Source organism: Elephas maximus, chromosome 3 (assembly GCF_024166365.1).
Source record: "Elephas maximus indicus isolate mEleMax1 chromosome 3, mEleMax1 primary haplotype, whole genome shotgun sequence".
Classification (NCBI taxonomy): domain Eukaryota; kingdom Metazoa; phylum Chordata; class Mammalia; order Proboscidea; family Elephantidae; genus Elephas; species Elephas maximus.
In genome coordinates, this window is record NC_064821.1 from 164630682 (window position 1) to 164646084 (window position 15403).

At 42.0% G+C, this 15403-nt stretch overlaps 1 protein-coding gene across 1 annotated transcript in view; it reads right to left on the reverse strand.

Annotated features, from left to right (window-relative positions):
- VANGL1 (VANGL planar cell polarity protein 1) overlaps window positions 1–15403 on the reverse strand; it is a 72943-nt gene that overhangs the window by 15442 nt on the left and 42098 nt on the right. The gene's annotated exons all lie outside the window — the stretch shown is intronic.

The following is a 15403-nucleotide window of genomic DNA, read 5'->3' on the forward strand; positions in this document are numbered from 1 at the left end:
GAGTTTCCAGACCTGAATCACTGGGATCCCTCAGACACCATTCCTGGGAGTGGCTGTGGCGGGCTGGTGGTAGCGTTCCACCACAGTTTCCTCAGGGATAAGCAGCCAGCCACACAGCCTACTCACACCTCTGGAACCAGAGCAGAATGGTGCTCTCGGCAAAAGCTAAGTACATGCATATATTTTACCACGCCCCCACAGCCCCCAAGATGGCTTCGGTGGCTGTTGATTTCCCTGGGCCTGAGATAGGCTGTGTTGAGTGTCTGGAGCCATCTTCCTGGCCTTGGAGTAGGAATAAATTCACAACTAGGGGAAAAGATAATTTGTCAGCTCCACTAACTAGGGGCCTTGTTGGCAGGTTGTAACCATTTCAGCTGCACGGTGAAGAGGTGGGTGTTTGATATGTACCGCTTTGCCTATTAAAAACGGTTCTCACCTACCCACATCAGGGGCATAAGGACTGGTGGCTCCACTCAGGTCACCCAGCCACCTGCAACAGGGGTCCAAGAATAACTGGTACCTCCCAGTCATTACAAACAAAAGCATTACGTGCCCATGGTCCGTCTGCAGAATGCACCCACCTGTACGCTTTAGGGAAGAGGGAAGCACTTTCCTCACATTCAGGGGACGGTTCTCAGCCCCCGGCCTTGTTCAGAGTGTGATCCCCTACTGCAACCAGACACCGGTACCTACACCAATTACCCCTGCCCCTCTAAGGCTGCTGGACAGAGTCTGTACCACACACTTGATTACCAGCTACCTGGACACCTGAGCTGAATTCATACAAGAAAAGCAAATGGACTGTTAGACTGAAATACCTGATAACAGCTCAAGCCATCTGGTAACTGGACATCAGAGCTTCAAAGGTAAAAATAATCAAGCTAGCTCACTCAGGCAACCCATCTGGGTATATCAAAGCAAAAACAAAGCAAGAAGCTGGGATACAGTAAGCAAACATAAAATAAACTAATACAAAAACTTACACATGGCTCGGAGACAACAGTCAATATCAAGTCACATAAAGAAACAGACCATGATCACCTCAACAAGCTCTCAAAACAAAGAATCGATGGATCTTCTGGACGAAGGTGCCTTCCTGGAATTACCAGATGCAGAATTCAAAAGATTAATATACAGAACTCTTTAAGACATCAGGAACGAAATTTGAAAGGAGATCAGGCAATATACAGAACAAGCCAAGGAACACACACGTGGTTCAAGAAATTAAAATGGTTATTCAAGAACATAATGAAAAATTTAATAAGCAGCAAAAATCCACAGAGAGACGGCAAACAGAAATTCAGAAGATTAACAATAAAATTACAGAATTAGAAAACTCAATAGAAAATCAGAAGAGCAGAATTGAGCAAGTGGAAGGCAGAACTGGCGACCTTGAAGATAAAGCACTTGGCACCAATATATCTGAAGAAAAATCAGATAAAAGAATTTAAAAAATGAAGAAATCATAAGAATCATGTGATACTCTATCAAGAGAAATAACCTACAAGTGATTGGAGTACCAGAACAGGGACAGATAACAGAAAATACAGAGAGATTTGTTGGCAGAAAACGTCCCTGATATCATGAAAGATAAGAAGATATCTACCTAAGATGCTCATTGAACTCCACATAAGGTAGATTCTAAAAGAAAGTCACCAAGATATATTATAATCAAACTTGCCAAAACCAAAGATAAAGAGAGAATTTTAAGAGCAACTAGGGACAAACGAAAAGTCACCTACAACGGAGAGTCAACAAGAATAAGCTCGGACTACTCGACAGAAACCATGCAGGCAAGAAGGCAATGCGATGACTTATATAAAGCATTGAAGGAAAAAAATTGCCAGCCAAGAATCATATATCTAGTAAAACTGTCTCTCAAATATGAAGATGAAATTAGGACATTCCAGATAAACAGAAGTTTAGGGAATTCGTAAAAACCTAACCAAAACTACAAGAAATACTAAATGGAGTTCTTTGGTTAGAAGATCAATAATATCAGGTATCAACCCAAGACTAGAACAATGGACAAAGCAATCAGATGTCAACCCAGACAGGGAAATCACAAAAAAAATCAAGATAAAAACACGCTCAGAACAGGGAAACAACGATGTTATTACAAAAAAGAAGACAACATTAAAACAAGAAAGAGGGACTAAGAAATGTAGTCATAGATCTTTCATAGGAAGAGGATGACAAGGAGACTTAAAGAAATAAAAGTTAGGTTTAAACTTAGAAAAATAGGGGTAAATATTAAGGTAACCACAAAGGAGACTATCTTAACTCATCAAAATACAAGGAAAAAAAAGAGACTCAGCAGAAACAAAATCAACAATGAATAAGAGGAAAAGCCAATATATAAACAACTCAGCACAAAAAAATTAAGTGGGAAAAAGAAACTGTCAACAACACACAAAAAAGGCATCAAAATAACAGCACTAAACTCACACCTATCTATAATTACGCTAAACATAAACGAACTAAATGCACCAATAAAGAGACAGAGAGTGGAAGAATGGATTAAAAAAACAAGATATGTCTACATGCTGCCTACAAGAGACACAAACTAAAACTCAAAGGATGGAAAAAAATATACCAAGCAAATAACAATCAAAAAAGAGCAGGAGTGGCAGTATTAATTTCCAACAAAACAGGCTTTAGAGTTAAATCCACCACAAAGGACAAGGAAGGACACTATATAATGATTACAGAGACAATATACCAGGAGTATGTAACCATATTAAATATTTATGCACACAATGACAGGGCGGCAAGATACATAAAACAAACACAGCAGTGAAAAGTGAGATAGACAGCTCCATAATAATAGTAGGAGACTTCAACACACCACTTACAGTGAAGTACAGGACATCCAGAAAGAAGCTCAATAAAGAAATGGAAGATCTAAATGCCATAATCAACCAACTAGACCTCATAAACATATATAGAACACTCCACCCAACAACAGCCAAGTATACTTTCTTTTCTAGTGCACACGGAACATTCTCTAGAATAGACGTATTAGGTCATAAAGCAACCCTTAGCAGAATCCGAAACACTGAAATATTACAAAGCATCTTCTCTGACCATAGGCCATAAAAGGAGAAATCAATAGCAGGAAAAGCAAGGGAAAAGAAATCAAACACTTGGAAACTGAACAATACCCTGCTCAAAAATGACTTGGTCATACAAGACATTAAGGATGGAATAAAGAAATCCATAGAATGCTATGGAAATGAAAACACTCCCTATTAGAACCTTTGGGACACAGGAAAAGCAGTGCTCAGAGGTCAATTTATAGTAAATGCACACATACAAAAAAAAGAAAGAGCCAAAATCAAAGAATTATCCCTACAACATGAACAAATGAAAGAGAGCAACAAAACAAACTGTCAGGTACCAGAAGAAAGCAAATAATAAAAATTACAGCAGAATTAAATAGAAAACAGAAAAACAATTCAAAGAGTTATTAACAAGACCAAAAGCTGGTTCTTTGAAAAAATTAACAAAATTCATAAGCCACTGGCCAAACTGATAAAAGAAAAACAGGTGAGGAAGCAAATAACCTAAATAAGAAATGAGATGGGTAAAACAGACCCAACTGAAGTTAAAAGAATCATATCAGATTACTACGAAAAATTATACTCTAACAAATTTGAAAACCTAGAAGAAATGGATGAGTTCCTAGAAATGAACTACCTACCTAAACTAACACAAACAGAGGTAGAACAACTAAATAGACCCATAACAAAAGAAAAGAGTGAAAAGGTAATCAAAAAACTCCCCCCTCAAAAAAAGCCCTGGGTTTATTGCAGCACTGTTTACAATAGCAAAAAGATGGAAGCAACCAAGGTGCCCATCAACGGAAGAATGGATAAATTATGTTATACTCACACAATGGAATACTACGCATCGATAAAGAACAGTGAGGAATCTGTGAAACACTTCATAACATGGAGAAACCTGGAAGGCATTATGCTGAGTGAAATTAGTTGCAAAAGGACAAATATTGTGTAAGACCAGTTACGAGAGGGAGGAGAGGGTGGGAAAGGGGTATCCCCTAATTAGATAGTAGATAAGAACTACTTTAGGTGAAGGGAAAGACAACACACAGTACAGGGCAGGTCAGCACAACTGGATTAAACCACAAGCAAAGAAGTTTCCTGAATAAACCGAATGCTTCGAAGGCCAGCCTAGCAGGGGCAGCGGTTTGAGGACCATGGTTTCAGGGGACACCTAAGTCAATTGGAAGAATAAAATCTATGAAGAAAACATCCTGCATCCCACTTTGAAGAGTGGTGTCTGGGGTCTTAAACGCTGGCAAGCAGCCATCTAAGATTCATCACCTGGTCTCAACCAACCTGGATCAAAGGAGAATGAAGAACACCAAGGACACAAGGTAATTATAAGCCCAAGAGACAGAAAGGGCCACATGAACCAGAGACCTACATCATCCTGAGACCAGAAGAACTAGAAGGTGCCCGGCTACAACCGATGACTGCCCTGACAGGGAACACAACAGAGAACCCCTGAGGGAGCAGGAGACCAGTGGGATGCAGACCCCAAATTCTCATAAAAAGACCAGACTTAATGGTCTGACTGAGACTAGAAGGATCCCAGTGGTCATGGCCCCCAGACCTTCTGTTGGATCAGGACAGGAACCATTCCCAAAGCCAACTCTTCAGACATGGATTGGACTGGACAATGGGTTGGAGATGGATGCTGGTGAGGAGTGAGCTTCTTGGATCAGGTGGACACTTGAGATTATGCTGGCATCTCCTGCCTGGAAGGGAGATGAGGGTAGAGGGGGTTAGAAGCTGGAGAAAAGGACACAAAAAGATAGAGTGGAGGGAGAGAGCAGGCTGTCTCATTAGGGGGAGAGTAACTGGAGTATGTAGCAAGGTGTATTTAAGTTTTTGTGTGACAGACTGACTTGATTTGTAAACTTTCACTTAAAGCACAATAAAAATTATTTAAAAAAAGCACTGGCCCTGACGGCTTCACTGTAGAGTTCTACCAAACTTTCAGAGAAGAGTTAACACCACTACTACTAAAGGTATATCAGAGCACAGAAAACGACGGAATACTCCCAAACTCATTCTATGAAGCCAGCATATCCCTGATACCAAAACCAGGTAAAGACACAACAAAAAAAGAAAATTACAGACCTATATCCCTCATGGAAACCCTGGTGGTGCAGTGGTTAAACACTACAGCTGCTAACCAAAAGGTTGGCATTTCAAATCCACCAGGCGCTCCTTGAAAACTATATGGGGCTGTTCTACTCTGACAAATAGGGTTGCTATGAGTAGGAATCGACTCGACGGAAACAGGTTTGGTTTTTGGTTTTATATGCCTCATGAACTAAGATGCAAAAGTCCTCAACAAAATTCTAGCCAATAGAATTCAACAACATATCAAAAAAATAATTCATCATAACCAAGTGGGATTCATACTGGGCATGCAGGGATGGTTCAACATTAGAAAAACAATTAATGTAATCTACCACAAAATAAAACAAAAGAATCACATGATTCATCCGTTGATGCAGAAAAGGCATTTGACAAAGTTCAACACCCATTCATGATAAAAACTCTCAGCAAAATATAATAGAAGGAAAATCCCTCAACATAATAAAGGGCATTTATACAAAGCCAACAGCCAACATCATCCTAAATGGAGAGAGCCTGAAAGCATTCCCATTGAGATCATGAACCAGACAAGGATGCCCTTTATCACCACTCTTATTCAACATTGTGCTGGAAGTCCAAGCCAGAGCAATTAGGCTAGATAAAGAAATAAAGGGCATCCAGATTGGTAAGGAAGAAGTAAAAGTATCTCTATTTGCAGATGACATGACCTTATACACAGAAGACCCTAAAGAATCAAGAAAACTACTGAAACTAATAGAAGAGTTCAGCAGAGTATCAGGATACAAGATAAACATACAAAAATCAGTTGGATTCCTCTACATCAACAAAAAGAACATTGAGGAGGAAATCACCAAATCAATTATCATTTATAGTTTCCCCCAGGAAGATAAAATACTTAGGAATAAATCTTACCAGAGATATAAAAGACCTGTACAAAGAAAACTATAAGACACTACTGCAAGAAACCAAAGTGACCTATGTAAGTGGAAAAACATACCTCGCTCATGGATAGGAAGACTTAACATTGTAAAAATGTCTACTCTCCCAAAAGTGATCTATAGATACAATGCAATTCCGATTCAAATTCCAACGACATTTTTTAATGAGATGAGAAACAAATCACCAACTTTATATGGAAGGGAAAGAGGCCCCAGATAAGTAAAAAAGCATTACAGAAAAAGAAGAACAAAGTGGGAGGCCTCACTCTACCTGATTTTAGAGCCTATTATACCGACACAGTAGTCAGAACAGCCTCAAACTGGTACAACAACAGATATATAGACCAATGGAACAGAATTGAGAATCCAGACATAAATCCATCCACATATGAGCAGCTGATATTTGATAAAGGCCCAAAGTCAGTTAAATGGGGAAAAGACAGTCTGTTTGACAAATGGTGCTGGCATAACTGGATATTCATCTGCAAAAAATGAAACAAGACCCATACCTCACACCATCCACAAAAACTAACTCAAAATGGATCAAAGACCCAAATATAAAATCTAAAATGATAAAGATCATGAAAGAAAAAATAGGGACAACATTAGGAGCCCTAATATATGGCATAAACAGTATATAAAACATTACTAACAATGCAGAAGAAAAACTAGACATCTGGGAGCTCCTAAAAATCAAACACCTATGTTCATCCAAAGACTTCACCAAAAGAGTAAAAAGATTACCTACAGACTGGGAAAAAGTTTTTAGCTATGACATTTCTGATCAGCATCTGATCTCTGAAATCTACATGATACTGCAAAAACTCAACTACAAAAAGACAAATAACCCTACATAAAAAATGGACAAAGGATATGAACAGGCACTTCACTAAAGAAGACATTTGGGTAGCTAACAGATACATGAGGAAATGCTCATGATCATTAGCCATTAGAGATATGCAGATCAAAACTACAATGAGATTCCATCTCACTCCAACAAGGCTGGCATTCAGCAAAAACACAAAATAATAAATGTTGGAGAGGTTGTAGAGAGCCTGCAACACTTACTGCTGATGGGAATGTAAAATGGTACATCCACTTTGGAAATCGATTTGGCACTTCCTTAAAAAACTAGAAATAGAATTACCATACGATCCAGCAATCCCAATCCTTGGAGTATATCCTAGAGAAGAGCCCTTACACGAACAGATATATGCACACCCATGTGCACTGCAGCACTGTTTACAATAGCAAAAAGATGGAAGCAACCAAGGTGCCCATCAACGCAAGAATGGATAAATAAATTATGTGTATTTTAAAATATTCACACAATGGAATACTACCCATCAATAAAGAACAATGATGAATCCATGAAACATTTTATAACATGGAGGAATTTGGAAGGCATTATGCTGAGTGAAATTAGTTAGGTGTAAAAGGACAAATATTGTATAAGACCACTATCATAAGAAATGGAGAAATAGTTTAAACAGAGAAGAAAATATTCTTTGATGGTTATGAGAGGCGAGAAGGAGGAAGACCAGGAGAGGGGTTTTCACTATTAGATAGTAGAGAAGAATTATTTTAGGTGAAAGGAAAGGCAACATGATACAGGTGAGGTCAGCACAATTTGACTAAACCAAAAGCAAAGAAGTTTCCTGAATAAACTGTATGCTTCAAAGGCCAGCGTACCATGGCCAGGGGTTTGGGGACCATGGTTTCAGGGGACATCTAAGTCAACTGGCAGAATAAAATCTATTAAGAAAACATTCTGCATCCCACTTTGAAGAGTGGCTTCTGAGGTGTTAAATGCTAGCAAAGGGCCATCTAAGATTCACCAATGGGCCTCAACCCACCTGGATCAACGGAGAATGAAGAACACCAAAGACACAAGGTAATTATGAGCCCAAGAGACAAAAAGGACCACATAATCCAGAGACTACATCAGCCTGAGACCAGAAGAACTAGATGGTGCCTGTGTATAACCAATGACTGCCCTGACAGGGAACACAACAGAGAACCCCTGAGGGAGCAGGAGAGCAGTGGGATGCAGACCCCAAATTCTCGTAAAAAGAGCAGACTTAATGGTCTGAGGCTAGAAGGACCCCAGAGGTCACTGTCCCCAGGCCTTCTGTTAGCCTGAGACAGGAACCATTCCCAAAGGCAACTCTTCAGACAGGGATTGGACTAGACTATGGGATAGAAGGAAACCCTGGTGGCATAGTGGTTAAGTGCTACAGCTGCTAACCAAAGGGTCGGCAGTTTGAATCCGCCAGGCACTACTTGGAAACTCTATGGGGCAGTTCTACTCTGTTCTATAGGGTAGCTATGAGTCAGAATCGACTCGACCAGAATTGACTCGGCGGCACTGGGATTGGGATGAGATAGAAAATGATACTGGTAAAGAGTGAGCTTCTTGGATCAAGGAGACACATGAGGCTATGTTGGCATCTCCTGTCTGGAGGGGAGATGAGAAGGCAGAGGGGGTCAGAAGCTAGCCGAATGGACACAAAAATAGAGAGTGGAGGGAAAGCAGCATGCTGTTTCATTAGGGGGAGAGCAATTAACAGTATATAGCAAGGTGTATATAAATTTTTTGTATGAGAGACTGACTCGATTTGTGAACTTTCACTTAAAGCACAATAAAAATTAAAAAAAAAAAAAAACTCATTGCCATATGTCTTAGTCATCTAGTGCTGCTATAACAGAAATACCACAAGTGGGTGGCTTTAAAAAAGAGAAATCTATTCTCTCACAGTCTAGGAGGCTAGAAGTCCAAATTCTTGGTGTCAGTTGAAGGTGAAAGGCATTCTCTCTCTGTTCACCTTCTTATCAATGCTCCCCCAGACTAGGAGCTTCTCTGTGCAGGAACCCCGGTTCCAAAGGACATGCTCTGCTCCCAGCACTGTTTTCATGATGGTATGAAGTCCCCCTGTCACTCTGCTCCCTTCTCTCCATTATATCTCAAGAGATTGCCTCCAGACACAATCCAATCTTGTAGATTGAATCCTGCCTCACTAACACAACTGCTGCCCATCCTCCTTCATTAACATCATAGGGGCAGGATTTATAACATATAAGAAAATCATACAACACCTGGAAGCATGGCCCAGCCAAATTGATACACACATTTTTGGGCAGACATAATTCAATCCATGACACCATAGAATCAATTTCAACTTATGGCAACCCCATGTGTTACAAATAACTGCTCCAAAGGGTTTTCTTGGCTGTAATCCTTACAGAAGCATGTCATCAGGCCTTTCTTCTGCAGTTTGAACTGCCAACCTTTCGGTTAGTAGCTGAGAATAAACCATTTGCCCCACCCAGTGACCTTATGCAGACATTAGATATTAGTCAGCCCTGACTCCTCTTCTTTGTCCCATCTATCTCTCCCTGGGCCAGCCTGAGCTCCCTCTTTCCAGACCTCAGGAGCTCCCTGCAGTCTCAGCTGAGGCTGTTTTCTCTTCCTTGGTCCACACTCCTACCTCTTGGATTGCTGTCTCTGGCCCTCAGCAGAGGTGCATGAAGGCGGACTACTTCTGCCTCAATGTCCTATGATCTCCAACCCATTCCCTGCTCGGACCCTTGAAGAACAGTGAAGGAGGCAGAATGTAGGATACATTCCTGTTTTAGTTGTCCAGTGCTGCTGTTATGGATTGAATTGTGTCCCCAAAAATCTGTGTCAACTTGGCTAGGGCATGATTCCAAATATCCTGTGACTGTCCACCATTTTGACATCTGATGTGATTTTCCTATGTGTTATAAATCCTACATCTATGATGTTAATGAGATGGATTATGGGCAGTTATGTTAATAAGGCAGGACTCAATCTACAAGATTAGGTTGTGTTTTCAGTCAGTCTCTTTTGAGATATAAAAAAGACAAGTGAGCAGAGAAACACCGGAACCTCATACCACCAAGAAAGCAGCGCTGGGAGCAGAGCAAGTCCTTTGGACACAAGGTTCCTGTGCTGAAAAGCTCCTAGATCAGGGAAAGATTGATGACAATGACCTCCCCCAGAGCCCAAAAAGAGAGAGAGCCTTCCCCTGGGGCTGGTACCCTGAATTTGGCCTTCTAGCCTCCCAGACTGTGAGAGGATAAATTTCTGATTGTTAAAGCTATCCACTTGTGGTAGTTCTGTTACAGCAGCATTAGATAACTAAGACAGCTGCTATAACAGAAATGCTACAAATCATAGTTTTAAAAAACAGAAATTTTATTTTCTCACAGTTTAGGAGACCAGAAGTTCAACTTCAGGAGATGGCTTTCTCTCTCTGTTGGCTCTAGAGGAAGGTCCTTGTCTCTTCAGCTCCTGGGTGATCTTCAGGGCTGGCATCTCTCTTCTCCCATGTCTGCTCTGCCTGCTTGTTTAATCTCTTTTATATCTCAAAAGAGATTGACTCAAGATACATCCTACACTAATCCTCCTTCATTAACATGACAAAGAACCCATTCCCAAATGGGATTACAATCACAGGCATACAGGTTAAGATGTACTACACATATTTTGCGGGGAGGCGAAATTCAACCCAGAATAATTCCAAAGGCTCAAATGAGTGGTCATGTTTGTAAAATACACTTCAGCTTGTACACTGATGCTGACTTCCCTTGTCTGTGGGCTCCCTGCGCCCATCGGCCTAGGTTGGCTCTATTCTGGACGCAGACAATACTCAACCCTGATGTAGAGCAATCAATGGGAGAGGATCTTTCCCCAGTTCCCACTCTTGGGGAGCCAGAGGGAAGGAAGAGATGACCAAGGAGCTGCCTGTCTGGAGAACAGAGAGGTGGAGCAGGTAAGAGAGGAGCCTGAAACCAAGGTGCTCAAAACTGAGAACAACACACAGCTCCTCCATCACCCTGCCCTCTTCAGACGGGCATTCCCAGCTCTATCCTCAGGCCCTCTGTCCACTGCTCAAATGCGTGGCTGGCCACCTTTAGGGCAAGTCTGCTTTGAAGCCGAACCTTGGGAAGCCCCCCCAGGCTGGGATGACATAGCTGGGGTCTGAACAGCATTGCTGAGATGGCAGATAGACCCCACATGCCCTCCTGGAGCCCTGGGGGAGAGCCTGGGACAGCAGGAAAGAGGTAGGAAACAGGAGAGTAGACATGGGAAGGGTGGTCAGGCCTCAGAAAGGAGTATGGCAGACAAAAGAACACAGTCTTGGTCTTAGATGCAGGACACTCGCCACTTCAAAGAGCTACATGCAATGACAACCAGGGTGTGTACATATATCACCTCTTTTGGCCATCACAATCATGTGAAGTAGATACTATCATCGCTCCCACTTTACAGACAAGAAACTGAGGCTCAGAAATCTAAGACCTACACAACAGCACACATCTAATGAAGCACAGAGCTAGAACTCCAGTCTGGCTCACAAACCTCCCACTGGTGCCCTCTCCCCCGTGGTGCGTGGCCTCTGCCTAAGAGCGTGCACAGTGATGCCTCCTGCTCTCCAAGCTGGTCAGCAACCACCATTGTGCTAAGCACCACTCATTCTTTTTTAATTTTAGTTTTTTCCTTCCTAGTTCCCAGCTACATTGATGAGTTTACAAAGATTATTTGTAAAGCTGGTTTATAATGGCCTGAGCACCAAGATGGGGCTACCTTTGATTCCTGGGTAACCACACTGCTGTCCACAGCTTTCAGAGGGATTCAGGGAGCTTCCCTCCACACCAAAACAGCACAGCGCCAGAATTTTCAGCTGGACACACTATCAACTTGACCTTCCCTTAGGGCTCTGCCTCCAGAGTTTACCACGAAGTCTAAAAATTTTCTAGAAGTCAATCCATTGACTTCCTTAAGAAAAACGTCCTTTCTCAGGTATACACACCCAACAGTGCCTCCATTAATAATCTGCATGCAGTTGTTTAGTTTAGTATCAACCCAGCTGTGTACACTCACGCAAGGCCGATTAACATTGCCAGGAGAAATCTGGAGAGGCCAACCTTGTAGAGTGGAAGTATAAAATTCCTAAGAGCAAATCCAGATTTTGAAAGTCCTAGTCATTCACTTACTCAACTGCTCACTCATTGTCCTCATATTTAAGTTCCTACATTGTTTGCCAAGCACTAGGGATACAGAGATCAGGAGGAGGGAGTTTCTCCTCAGCCAGGCACAACTTGGAACATAAGCTATGTGACCACGTGCCCTCATGCTGGGTAAGCACTGAGAAGAGATCTTAACTGCCTGGAAAGGGGTTGAAGGTTCGGTGTGGTACAGGAGTAGCTTCCAGGAACAGGCGATTTGTGTGTCCTTACATGTCTTTGTGCAGGTGTCCTCTGTGGAAGCTTCAATGGCCTCACCAGGTGGACCCCACCTGTTGGCACAGCCCCAATCGCCCCCTTCCCCCCCTTTCTGTGGCATACTCTGAAACAGGGCAAGTGAGACTTCATCTCCTGCTCCATCGAGAGATTCCCCACCACCCTCTCCCTGATAACGCATCACCAACATACTGTTTTACACACGTATACCACCTCCCTCCCCCCACACATTCCCTCACGTTGCCCTTCCAGATCCTTTTGGCTTTTGGGAGACTAGTAGCTCCTCCACACAGAAAGGAGTCTCGTTTTCTACACACAGAGACACAACGGGATTCAAACTACTTCATCTCTTTCTTACAGAATCCAAGCTTACTGGACCCACTGAGGCTAGAAGGACCACAAATCTGTTGCCCTGAGGAAAAATTTAAACCTTGCACCAAAACTATTCCCTGAAGTCATCTTCAAACTAAACAACAGTTTAATGGAAAGAGTAAAGAATCTTCACCTTGAGCATGTGCTCTGTTTTAAAGAATTATCTATATCAGATCAAATCAACAGTAACTCTAAAGCATAGATGAACAGTTCATGGGGCAATGTCCATAATAATATGGGAAGAGAGAGCAAGGATGGTGACACAATGTGAAGAATGTAGCCAATGTCACTGAACTGTACATGTAGAAATTGCTGAATGGGTTATGTTCTGTTGTGTATATTTTCACCAAAAATAAAATATTTAGGAAAAAAAAATTATCCCACACTCATATACTGACACGGAAACATCCAGCCAACATCTCTAGGGGCCTGAATTCCAGCAGAAAATTACTTCCCTGATCAAAAGCAAAAACTAAAAAGGCAGTTTTCAAAGGTTATTCTCAGGTTTGTCTTCAAAGCAAAACCACTTTTGGTTGGTGGGTTTTGCTGTTCTATCCAGCCAGGCCACTAGAAGGATCCCAGGAAATCATCCTAACTCAGCAGGGATTTGGGAGATGAGACAGAGAATAGCTGGATTGGAGTCTCACATCTCAACCTCTCCAGTCTGCAGTCAGAGAGAGTGGCCCCTGCTTCCTGGAGGGGCACCCAGCTCCCACAGGGCTTCCCCTACACAGGGTATGTCCCACACCCAACCACCCTTCCCAGGCAGAGGGTCTCCAGACTGGGCAAGCACCATAAGCCCAGAGCTCTAAGTCTACAGCCTACCTCACAGCCCAGCTCAGACCAAAGACCCAGCAAGTGTTCAGGGACTGGACCAGGAACATCGGACAGAAACCATGGATACTGCCTGCATGTCTCACAGTCCTCCCAAAGCCTGAGAACCTTAGCCCAGAAAAACCCAACAAGGGAAAAAGTTCAGATGTCCCTCTCTTCAGCGCTCTCGTTTCAACTGAGGAATCAAATGACTCAGAACCCACAATGGACCTGGCCAGCCTCCCAGGCAGACCAGCTAACACCAGAGATGAACGGGTCTTGGGTGAAGTTTATAAAGGCCATTAAGAATTGTTCGCACCCTCACCCAGAGTAAATGGCCTGTTTAACACTCAGCATATCTAGCAGTATCAGGGAATGAGAGTTTCCACTTAAGTAAAAATGCAGTGACACATAATTGAAGTGCCTGACTTTAAAAAAAAAAAAAAAAAAGTGGTTGTGATATTTTGGATTAAAATCTTTTATATACCTTTCTTTGCCTTTTTAAAGACAGTAAATGGAATATGATTTAACACTTTTTGATGATGCAGGATGATGTTGTTGTTGTTAACTTTATTTTTTTCAATATATTATTGACTACCTAGGAAAAGAACTCAGCACCTACTTATCTACATCCAAGAGCAAGTTTCACAGGCTCTTATGACATCCATTTTGGTCTTTTCTTTCTTTCATTTTTTTTTTTTAATTTTTATTGTGTTTTAAGTGAAAGTTTACAAATCAAGTCAGTCTTTCATACAAAAAATTTATATACCCTTGCTATATACTCCTAATTGCTCTCCTCCTAATGAGACAGCTCGTTCCTTCCCTCCACCCTCTCTTTTTGTGTCCATTCCGCCAGCTTCTAACACCCTCTTCCCTCTCATCTCCCCTCCAGACAGGAGATGCCAACACAGTCTCAAGTGTCTACTTGATCCAAGAAGCTCATTCTTCACCAGCATCTTTTTCTATCCCCTTATCCAGTCCAATCCCTGTCAGAAGAGTTGGCTTTGGGAATGGTGCCTGTCCTGGGCTAACAGAAGGTCTGGGGGCCATGGCCACCAGGGTCCTTCTAGTCTCAGTCAGACCATTAAGTCTGGTCTTTTTATGAGAATTTTGGGTCTGCATCCCACTGCTCTCTTTCTCCCTCAGGGGTTCTCTGCTGTGTTCCCTGTCAGGGCAGCCATTGGTTGTAGCCAGGCACCATCTAGTTCTTCTGGTCTCAGGCTGATGTAGTCTCTGGTTTATGTGGCCCTTTCTGTCTCTTGGGCTCGTAATTACCTTGTGTCCTTGGTGTTCTTCATTCTCCTTTGGTCCAGGTGAGTTGACACCCATTGATGCATCTTAGATGGCCACTTGCTAGCATTTAAGACCCCAGATGCCACTCTTCAAAGTGCAGGATGTTTTCTTAATAGATTTTATTATGCTGATTGACTTAGATGTCCCCTGAAATCATCTTTCAGGTCTTTTTAATGACCTTTTGCTTTCTTCACATATGATGTTGTTCACGTCATCCTACAACTCATCTGGTCTACAGTCATTAGTGTCCAACGTGTCAAATCTATTCTCTAGATGGTCTCTAAATTCAGGTGGGATACACTTAAGGTCAAACTTTGGATCTCCTGTACTTAATTTTCTTCAGCTTCAACCTGAACTTACATATAAGCAATTGATGGTCCATTCCACAGTTGGCCCCCAGCCTTGTTCTGACAATATTGAGCTTCTCCATCATCTCTTTCCACAGACGTAGTCAATTTGATTCCTGTTATTTCATCCGGCAAGGTCCATGTGTACAGTCGCCACTTATGTTGTTGAAAAAAATGTATTTGCAATGAATAAATCATTGGTCTTGCAAAAATCTATCAT